This window comes from Vombatus ursinus, unplaced genomic scaffold (genome assembly GCF_900497805.2).
Source record: "Vombatus ursinus unplaced genomic scaffold, bare-nosed wombat genome assembly UNPS02003292.1, whole genome shotgun sequence".
NCBI lineage: Eukaryota > Metazoa > Chordata > Mammalia > Diprotodontia > Vombatidae > Vombatus > Vombatus ursinus.
Genome location: NW_020943070.1, coordinates 17,198,591 through 17,209,945, shown reverse-complemented (window position 1 = coordinate 17,209,945; position 11,355 = coordinate 17,198,591). Strand labels below are relative to the sequence as shown.

Genomic DNA, 11,355 nt, shown 5'->3' with positions numbered 1-11,355 from the left:
ATGACAAAAATATCAGGATTTCTATCTAATTTCCCCTCCTAGAGTCTTGTTAATAAGGAGTGAGGAACTGGAAAGCATCAAACAGGGTAGGGGTAGGAATATTTTTGGTGGGTTATAATTTACTCTCATCATGAATGATGGGAAAATGCAAATTAAAGAGATTACGTCTATGACTGTAGCCAAAACAAAGCAAAACAAAACAAAAACAGTGAAATTAAAAAGAATTTGGGTCAAGGTGGGGCATACAGAATTATGACCTAGTAGTGAAAAGTAGAAACCAGCAAAAGTCATAGCCAGTCATTTTTTCCAACTAGAGGAGAGGAAGCAGGAGATTGGGGCTATGTCCAAATACCAGTTATCGATGAGAAACAATCCCACAAGATTTTGCTTTGGGGAAGGAACCACCTTCTGTTCCCGGCTGAAAACAGTCCATTGGTGATGGCAGAAGTGCAGATAGAAGCCACCTAGAGACACAGCTGCCTCCATAGTCCTTTTAACATATCCCCTGAACTAACTGTAATTTCGTCTCAAGCAGGTTCAGTTTCTGGCAGTCAACATATTTGAGAAAAAAAGGATTCTATGTTTGCAGGTGTGGAGAGAGCCTTAGCCAGGGTCACTTGGGGAATCTGAGTTCTCTTGTGGCCATGAACATCATCTCTGTCTACTGATTGTCCTGCATTAATTCTCTAGACACATCTGAACCCTGCAGCTCTTCTCCTTGGCTCAGGACCAGATAGAGTAATGACAGGTCAAACTTGCTCTGGAGCACAGCAGAGCAGTGTGGGTTGGTGGGTGCTTGGGCAGCTGCACTTTGAGGTTGCAGAAGGCTAGTGACAGTAATTGATGGAAGATGATAAAGCGGAAAGGAGAAGGGACTCAATACGCAAGGCAAAACATCATCTGGGGCATCCTTCTTGATCAGAAAGGGCAGGTTCCTGGCTGTTTGCATAAGGATATCAGTTGCTTGCCCTTTGGAAAAGAAAGGGAGAACACTGACAACAATTCTCTTCCCTTTAGGGATATACATGATCTGCATAAAGTGGTGATCACTTGGCCCCTCTTGCCCAAGCAATTTTCCCCCAGGTTGTCTTACATGCTAGATATCTTCTGCTTTCTCTCCTCCATCAGTGTCTGCTGCTCCTCCTCCGGGCTTAGAAGATAGAGCCTTTCACAAGCCTGCATACCCAGGTGCAGATTTGGTTTTCTCAATTGTAAAGAGAATCTTTCCTCTCTTGTTCTGAACTTGTTTCTCTTTGGTCTCATTATCTTCACTTTGCTCCAGGATGTTACCGCAGCATTCATCATTTCCTGGGGATTAATCACACCAGAGACAACAAGCTTTCCCAAAGAGCCTTCAGATTGCAGTGTCTTGTAAGCATTTTCCAATTTTGCCACTTGGGGGGATGATCAGCTTGGTACATTTTTTTCCCTTTGGGGCCATCTCCATGCACTTGTCCAGCTGCTAAGAGTTTCTCCAGTTTCTCAGAGTAGTTCAGGTAATAAAAGTCGTCTAAGCAGGGATCAGTGTTTTGTAATAGCATCATCTGGATCTTCAAAACCCAATCTTTTTCCTGCTGTACCATAAAATGGCATATGGGTCCTTTTGTAGCTGTTCCTGATGGTTGTTCTAGTGACCTCTTTGATCCCCAGTTGCACAATTTATACTTCAATGTTGATCTCTATTTTGTTGCCCTTTCTGATATAAGAATCAACAATGCTGTGGGTAAAGATGAATTGTGTCTGGTCTGAACACCTGGGAGTGAGGTCTTAGGTTTTGCAAGCGAGGTCCTGGGCAAGAGGGATGCTGCTGTGCTGTGGATAGCATAGCTGGTTGAGGTGTGCCAAAGAAGGCACAGAAGCCAAGAGCTGGGGAAATCATTTGCTCAATCTGTCCCTGAAGCTGCTTGGGATTCATGGAAGCAAGGGCACTGCTTACAAATCCAAAGAGAAAAACAAACTTTCTGGGAAACATCCATCCAGGCTGTGTTCCTCCTAGAAGATGTGTTCTCTGAATAGAGCTGAATACAGGAGTGACACTGGGAGGGAATGGGTGGCCCAGAAGGGAAAAATTTGCAACACAACAGAGCTGGTTTGGAGACATCCTCTTGCCATAGGGAGCAAGATATTGATATTGCATTTGGGGCATGAACATGAATAGGCTTCAAACAAAGAATCTGCTGCTTAAGGCTTGATATAGCCATCTGCTTAGGTGAGGTGCCTGTTGGGATGCCTGCTCTGACCAGGAGCAGGGGGGCTCCCAATGATGAGAGAACTTGAATGACTTGGTAATGCCCGCTCAGAAAGGTCCTGCTCCTCTTCTGGGCCCTGTAGGGGTCTCTGATGGTAAGACATATTCCAACATAGACACTGTGGGCATTTCCTGAGCAAGCAGTGGTCCATGTCATATTCATATCAGAACTGCAGAGCCATCCCAAATGCAAGACTTGAGACCTCCAGGCTACACAGCAGGCCTGGTCTGCAGTGCCCTCATTATAGTTAGGTCTTTCAGTTCATTGTCAATCACCATTTCACTGAGTCTTTCTGCCAGATTTTCTTCATGGTCTCCCAGAAAGTCCATCTCATCAGTGCTCCCATTGAGCGACTATTCAACTGGCACCACTAGTTTCTCTTCCAATTCAGCCAGGGGCTCATATGCTTCCTGCCAATTATCAACAACTGCAACTACTCCAAATATTTCATCATTTAATTGATCAATATCTTTATCTTCTTCCCCCAGAGCTTGAAAAGCATCATCATCTTCATCCAGAGGATAATCTTCTAGGGACTCATAGAAAACATTGTAGGGAGGGAGGGAAGAAAGAAGGAAAGGAGAAGGAGTGGAGGATGGGAGAGGAAGATGTGAGTGGGGAAATATGTCAATCAAATAGAAACTTAGAGAAAAAAATCAGACTTGCTAAGGTAGAAAAAAAGTGGAATTTGAACTCAAGTATGTTAACTCCAAGTCCATTATAGTATACTTTCTCTAAAGGATTCAATTAGAAATCAGATGCCAGTTGGTAGACTCCTATTGGAAATATTAGGGTCAGGATGTGTAGATGACAAATACAGAAAATGGCAAGTGAGATTAAGAGGCTAGTATCATGTCACCAAGCCACAATTTGGAAATCATGCTACTTGGGAAGAGTTTTATTTACTTTGGTTAACTCAAGTAAAACAACAAAAAAAAATAGTCATATTTGGTAGAAACATAAAAGATCATTTCTTCCAAACCCTTATTTTATAGATAAGGGAACTGGTGTCTATATCATAAAAGTAGTAAACAGAAGATCAAGTTTGAATGGGTAGTATGTATCAGATCCAGCAAATGAATGAACCCAGCAAGCTCCTCTGGTATCAAATAAGTCATGGTTTCTTCTATACCCAAACTGCTTTTTGATTTTAAGGGCAAAGGAGGTAGTATAGAATGGTGCTTCTTAAACTGGGAGCCATGACCCACACTTTGAAAAGCACTGAAAAGGTCATAAGTTGAAAAAAGTTTAAGAAGCCCTGGCTCAACAGTGGGGAACCTATGGCCTTAAGGCCACATGTGGCCTTCTAGGTCTTTAAGTGGGGCCTTTTGACTGAATCCAAATTTTACAGAACAAATTCTTTCATTTTTATTGATACATTTTGCTTGTCCTTTATATTTATATTTTATTTTTAAAATAAATGTTTTAAAAATTCCAAAGAATAAACTAAGTTTCAATGAAATAATCCTCCCAGATTGACCAGCACAATTAGAACAGTAGTGAGTCATAAGGGCTAAACTGATGCCTGCTATGCTCATTATTTAGTTCTAACTTCCCTCACCTGACTGGCACCACTACCACACAAGGATAGCTAGCAAGAGTTTATGGGGGTCAAGTATGCCAGTCTGTTATCAGCTTTTGACAATGGTTTTCTGTGTTTCTGTTTGAGGTGGAATTTGTGAATAGTTGCACAGCTTGAATATATATATGTGTGTGTGTGTGTGTGTGTGTGTGTTGTGTGTGTGTATAATTTTGTCTGCTTAACAGCCCATCATGTCAAAGATGACCAAGAGAACACTGAAGAAAGAAATAGATTGCTTAATGAGGATTAGGAATTGCAATATTATGTTGTTTCTGCTAAACATAAAATGATTTGCTTGCTTTGTGATACTGCAATATCAACATTAAAGAAATTCAATGCTCATCAGCATTATAACACTCATAAGGACCACAAATATTTTAAATTAGAGGAAGAAGTGCAAAAAGTTTTATTGCAGTAATTAAAAGAAGAAAAGCAAAAGCAAAGACAGTTCTTTCAAGCACAATAAGACCTAGAAACAATGTCAATGAAGTAACTTATATACTCAGGGAAAAAGGGAAATTATTAGTGATGTAGAAATTGTTAAAGAATGCATTGTTGAAGTTGTAGGATGCTTAGATCCCAGTAACATTTCAAAGTCCAAACAATTGCTTTTTCAAGGAGAACCATAATTGATAGGCAGCATGAATTAGCCTTCAACTTAACAGAATAACTTCATTCAATACTTCAAAAGGAAATTATGTATTATTAAATTGATTGGATGAATCAACTGATGCAACTGACTTGGAGCGGGTTTTTTACTCCATTCAGGTCATAACAGAAGATTTTCTTTGCTGCAAAGAGTTACTTGCTTTGGACATTTGTGAAGAGAACAAGAGGAATAGAGATCTTGAACAACTTCCAAGATAAATGTCGTGAAGTTGGACTGAATTTGGTCAATTTAGTGAGTGTATGTATTGACGGTGCACCTTCCATGACAGGAAAACATGAAGGACTTATTGCATAGATAAAAAAAAAAAGAGAGTATTAACAGATCTAGATATTCTCATTTCTGTTCATTGTATCTTGCATCAGCAAATTCTCTGAGCTAAAACTATTATTTTAAGCAACACTTTGCAATGTTATAAGTATTGTTAAATCTATCCATGCAAATGCAATGTGGCATCGTAAGTTTCATAACATGCTAAAGTTGAATGATGAGATATTCAGTGTGGATTTGCATATCATTCTGAAGTGTGTTGGCTGTTGCAGGAATAGGTGTTAGCCAAAATTTTATCTCTGCGAGAACAGATAGTTAAATTTTATGAAGAATAGAATCCATAATGTGAATTATTGAAAGAAGCTTTCTGTAGGAATGTTGCATTTCTGTTTGATATCATTTCAAACCAAAATGACTTGAATATTTCTTTGCAAGGTAAAACTAAGTCTATATAAGAGATGTGGCAAAAAAAAATCCAAACATTTAAAAACAAAAAACTGTCTTTTTTTTTTTTTGGCAAGGCAATCAGGGTTAAGTGACTTGCCCAGGGTCACACAGCTAGTGTCAAGTGTCTGAGGTCAGATTTGAACTCAGGTCCTCCTGACTCCACGGCTGGTGCTCTATCTACTGCACCATCTTGCTGCCCCCAAAAGCTATCATTTTTCGAAACACTTCTTCAAAAGGAAATTTCTGGTAAACATTTTCCCCAGTTAGCAAAGGTCATTGATGTGCTGAATGAAATATGTGAATCATTTGAAGAATACCTGGCTGTTATAAACCTATTAATTGGAGAATACAATGAAAGGTTCACTGACTTTCAGAATCATGACATTACACTCAAATTAGCATTTCATCCTCACCTAGTTGATATCACCAAGGCACCTAAAGAACTACAGATGGAATTGATTGAGTTCTCAGTAGATGACATTTTAAAATCATTGTTTGACTCTAAGAAAGAACCAGTTGAGATATGGAAAAAATGGAGTAGAATATTCACATGTTTGGCAAAATGGCCCCAAAATGCTTTCTTGCTTTTCAGCCAATTATTGCTACAAATCTCCAGTCTCCTACCTAACCCAAATCCAGACGCCCTTGAGGTCACAAATGACTTATACCCATTTAGAGGATCAACTGAAACTGGGGACCTCCATGCCACAACCAAATATTCAAATGCTTTCCAACAAAAAGAAGACACAACAAAGTCATTAAAAGGTTAGTTAACTTTAAAATTAACAAATTGTTTTCATTTTTTTGAAATTTTAAAATATATAGTAGTTAGATTTTTACAAAATGATGTACATTTTTAAGTATATCTAATTGAAGTTTCTTGAATGTAGCCTTATTTAATCACAACTAAATATTAGTGTAGGCTTCCAATATGAAAAAGTTCCCCACCCTGCCCTGGATAGTGTTGAACTTGGAATAAGGTGAACTGAAGTTCAAATCTGGCCTAAGACACTTACTAACTGTGTGATGTGGGGCCAGTCACTTATAACTTTCTCATCCTTCCTTTTCTCATCTGTAAAATGGGGATAAAATAGCACTTCACAGATGTGCTGTGAAGAATTAATGAAATTATATTTGCAAAGCATTTTGTAAATCTTCAAGTACTATATATTTTAGTTATTATTTTGTATGTCCTCAAATAGTTCTCTCAAAGTAGAAAAAGATGATTAACTGCTGATTGAGAAATCATCAGTTTTCTGCAAAATTTTTACCTCTGTTTCTATAATATGTTACATCTGCTTAGTATTTTAAAATCTTATTCAAAACACTTTCTAATGTACTATTCCATTTCATTCTTACAACAATTCAGAGATATAAGTAGGCCAGATAGTATTCACTATTTTATAAACGAGGTAGCTAGATTTAGACATTTGTCTGACTTACAAAACTATAATCCAGGTCAATTGTTCCTATTCCCAGTACTCAACATTACACTGTAATATGTGAAGGAACTGTGATTTTGTGCATTTACTAGTGTATCTATCTGCCAGTTTAAATTACAACCAGTCTCTGACTTAGTAGGTAAATCTTATGGAGTTGACTATGGAACATAGGAGTTAAGGGCTTACCAATGACCATAATGCTACTAGATCATTTGCACTATGTTTTCCAAATTCAGGGATCATCATAATGATGTACCGTGGAAAAAGCTTTGAATTTATAGATAAAGTATTTGGGTTCAAATCCTCTTTCTGCCATTTATGTACTGCATCATTTGAGGACAAATAACGCTAGGCCTCATATTCCTCATTTGTAAAATGAGGATGACCACTGAGGTCATTTCTAGCTCTTAATCTATTATCCTAGAACAGTAAGGCATCTTAGCATTTATCTGGTGCAATCTTCTTATTTGACAGATGAGGAAATTGGGGTAAGGGAAGGTTAAATGATTTATCCGATATTGTCCAGTGAGAGAAAATATGATTTTGCTATGATGTGTCAACCTTTAAAAAGAGTTCATTAATAACCAATTATTAAATTAGGATCCAGGCTTTTCTCCTTTTATTTCCTCACTTAGGGTGCAGTCCCTGTAGAAGGTCAATCAATCTCTGAAAGACATGCCTTAACCCTCCTGAACATGTTCCTCCATCTTGGGTCAGACTCCACCCAAATAGGAGACCTTACTTCTGTTTAGAGTGTTCTGTTTAGAATCCAGTCTAGGCAAGTTCTTTCCCAGATGAAATAAGCCCCTGTCCTTGTAACCTTCCATTAGAATTTAAAGTGACCAGCTTATGAAGGAGAAAAGTAACTAAAGTGGTATGGATGTAGATGGATTACCCTGTCCAGATTGCTGGAAGCAGCTGAATCTTATGATCCAGACACATTCTCAGCAGGAGGAGCTGAAGACTGCTAGCCCACCTCCTACATTTAGATTTTCACTTGAAAGGGGCACCTTTCACAAAGTTATTTAAAGAATTCAGTGTCTGTGTCTCCAGTGGGGGTCTTTGGTTTTCCAAGAGAAAGCACTGATCACCAATTTATTAATTGCTAGCTCACCTAATTAGTGAATTGATTATTAATTACCCAGAAACTCTGTCTCTTGAGTATTTCATTCATCACACAAGACATGAAGTGGCAAATCTAGGATTCAAATGTAGAACCAGTAATTTCAAATCTAGCACTCTTTCCATTGAACTAAATTGTCTTTCAAACTTAGCATTCCATCTAAAGTTCCACACTGCTTCTATACTATTTATAATACTACTTTTTAAAAAGTATCTCTATGCATGTATTCACACATATATACCCATAAGTCTTCAATACTTCAGACTTCAAAGATCTTTCCTATTAAGAGTGTGTGCTATCTCTATCAACATTTATCAATATCCCTCTAAAAATTAATTCATTTTCTTCAGAATACTATCTAGCCAGCAACCAACAGGTGATGAGCCTCTTCAAATTTAGTTTCTATGAATGGAATTCACCATCCTGATGAAATTAGCACAGGAATTATTCTCTCCTTTCTTTGTCTCTCTTCATTTCTATCTCTTGAAATGAGATAGTGTGTGTGTGTGTGTGTGTGTATACGTATATATATATACACAAACACATATATGTATATATATAATATAGTATATAAGTAAATATATTGTATTTGCATGCATATATATGTGCACCTATACATACAAACATATATAATGTGCATATGTATATATACCTATAAGTTTATTAATATATATCATAATAATCTACTATTAATAACCTTTCCCAAAGAATTAGCTTTCCAGAACTTTAAATAACATCTATATGTATAGACATTATATTTTCATACATGTTTTTTTCTGTGAAAACTTTTTTTAAAAAATAAATTGAAACAGAATCAAAATCTCATTAAAATACATGGAAAATTATTCTACCAACAGTAGTTCAAGAAATTTGATTTTTGATTGATTGGTTTGTAATATATTTGGGCAAATATTTAATTAATTCTTTCCAGCACAGTGCTAATCGCTGAAGGAGGATTTGTAAAGTAGTGACAGAAGGATTCCTGGGTTTAATTTCCCTTTTTTATGCCATGTATACCCACATTCATTTCCTCTGTCACAACGTTTACTGAAAGATAAGCCAATATCCAAAATATACTCCCTGCAAAATGGTTCCTTTTTTTTTGCCACCCACACTTAACTCTACTGTCAGCAGGTGCTGTAAATATAGTACATGGCAGGTGCTATTACTCCCTTGCAGTAGAAAACCCTTCTATTCTCCCTCACATCAATAGATCTTACCAGTACCTGAATCCCTTTTAAACAGCAATGGAAGCAAGTTTTATTTGTTCCTAGGTATGATTACTCATATTAGTTAGAATCATAGCTGATGGCTTGTGGTGATAATCCTACTCATCAAAAGTGAACACAAATGCTTCCTATCTCCTCTAACTGTCTTAGCTAATGTGATAGCCACTGACATTCTTGGGAAATATTTTAATTCAATGATTAAAGTAATGGGATTTGTTTTACAGCATAAACTTTACCTTGTCAACTAGTTCTTAGATACACATATTGTTATTAGTGATATAAGCATGACTGTGTGTTTTCAGACTCACAGTTGAAGCAAAATTGAGGAATCATTATCTGGATCCACAGTTTTCAAAGTTTTTAATCTCAGGATACCTTTATTGAGGACCCTTCCCCCACAAGAATCTTTGTTTATGTGGTTATATCTGTTACTACTTGCCATTTAGAAATTAAAACATTTTATTATTATTCTAAGGATAGATTTGACCTTATGGAACCCCCTAAAAGGTTCTTGGGGACCATTCTTTGAGAACCATTCATCTAGATATTAGTACATGGGGAGTATTCAAGGAAATGTTCTGGTATGAGGGCTTGCCAAGCCCTTTTTCAGGGCTCCACATTTGGTGTCCACTTGACACCTAAGTCTTACTTATAGCTCCAAGAAGCTTTAACATGCACATCAGCCACCTGTCTGGGAAGGTGGGCTAAACCAGGTTGGGAGTTATCCATAGCCCTCATATCCATCAGTGAGTTAGGGAGATGTCTACCCCAAGCATGTGAAAATTTTCTCCAGCAGAATAGGAGGATGAGAATAATTTGTTTCAACGGTAATGAAGGTGGCCAAAGTAGGTTCTGTGGAGGACTTAGAACTTGGTCAGGGATCAAAGACACCAGTCATGCACTGCATTCCTGGCCATCACCAGTTGTATTGACTTTAGGCATGCTACTGGACTTTCATGACTTTGGAAGAGAGCATGAGGCTGATGAATTTGTGCAACTCTGACCCATTTAAATCCAATTCATGCTCAAGTCCCCACCTTGTAATGTCACTGGTGCTTTTCTAAAACAAAGGGCAAACAATGACAATGACAACTTCATGGAGGCAAGAAAATGAACTTGCCAAGCTCCTAAGATTGAGTCTTGATGATTAATCACAGACCTGTATTTATAAGTCAAAGGTCAAATAGGTACCTGATTGGGGAAAAGGATACACCTCATCTTTGTCTATTTGCCTGATATATGTGAATAGTTCATATGGGTTGCATATGCCAGGTAGCATGACATATAATTGATAAAAGTCACTGGCTATGATACAGATTAACTGTGATCATTGCAGAAGCACTTTCCCTATCTATGTCACCCAGAACCTATTACTAAATAATACTAAATTATAGACCAGTTACCAATCTGTATCAGCAGAGGGATTTTTTTTCCACACTAGGAATTCCTTTTCCTGATGAAATTACAAATCTGAAACAAAAGAGGAGATTAATGCATAGTGGTAATTAGTGTAGATTTACTTCAAAATCTCACTTGATTCTGGCCATATATAAGGAATGCTGTAGTGCTGAATTGCATTGAGCTCTGATCCCAGAGTCAGGAGATTTCATATCCTACCTCTAACATTCATATGTTTCCTCATCTGTAAATGAAGACAATAAATGGATTTACTTGCATTATTGTGAAGATCAATTGGGATAATGTGTTGTAAATCATTCCATCAACCTGAAAGAGCTATGTACATGACATTTCTATCTCTTGTATTATGACTATATATATATATATACACACACACATATATAAACATATACATACACATACATATATATACATACATATATATACATACATATATATATATATAAAATTTCTCCAATTAGAATGTATGAATCTTACAGGTAGAATCAATGACTTATAATTGTTTATAATTATTTTTAATTTATATCTACATAATGATGACAATAAGCAATTATCAAAAGCCAAAACTCTACTTTGTTGTTGTTCACTCATTTTTCAGTTGTATCCAATTCTTTGTGACCACATTTGGAGTTTCCTTGGCAAAGACACTGGAGTGGTTTGCCATTTCCTTTTCCAGATCATTTTATAGATGAGGAACTGAGGCAAACAGGGTTAAATGACTTGTCTGAGGTCATGTAGCCTGGGGCTAGATTTGAACTTATCCACTGTGCTACCTACCTACCTGACTATACTAGGTGAAGACAATAGAAAGTCAGAAACTATCTAATTTAATTAATTAGTTAATGGATAGATAGATAGATAGATAGATAGATAGATAGATGATAGATAGATAGATAGATAGATAGATAGATAGATAGATAGATAGAT

General features: G+C 37.0%; 1 pseudogene; it reads right to left on the bottom strand.

The window, feature by feature from the left end:
- Window positions 1–493: 493 nt before the first annotated feature.
- Window positions 494–11,355, bottom strand: part of LOC114050429 — a 28,890-nt pseudogene continuing 18,028 nt past the window's right edge.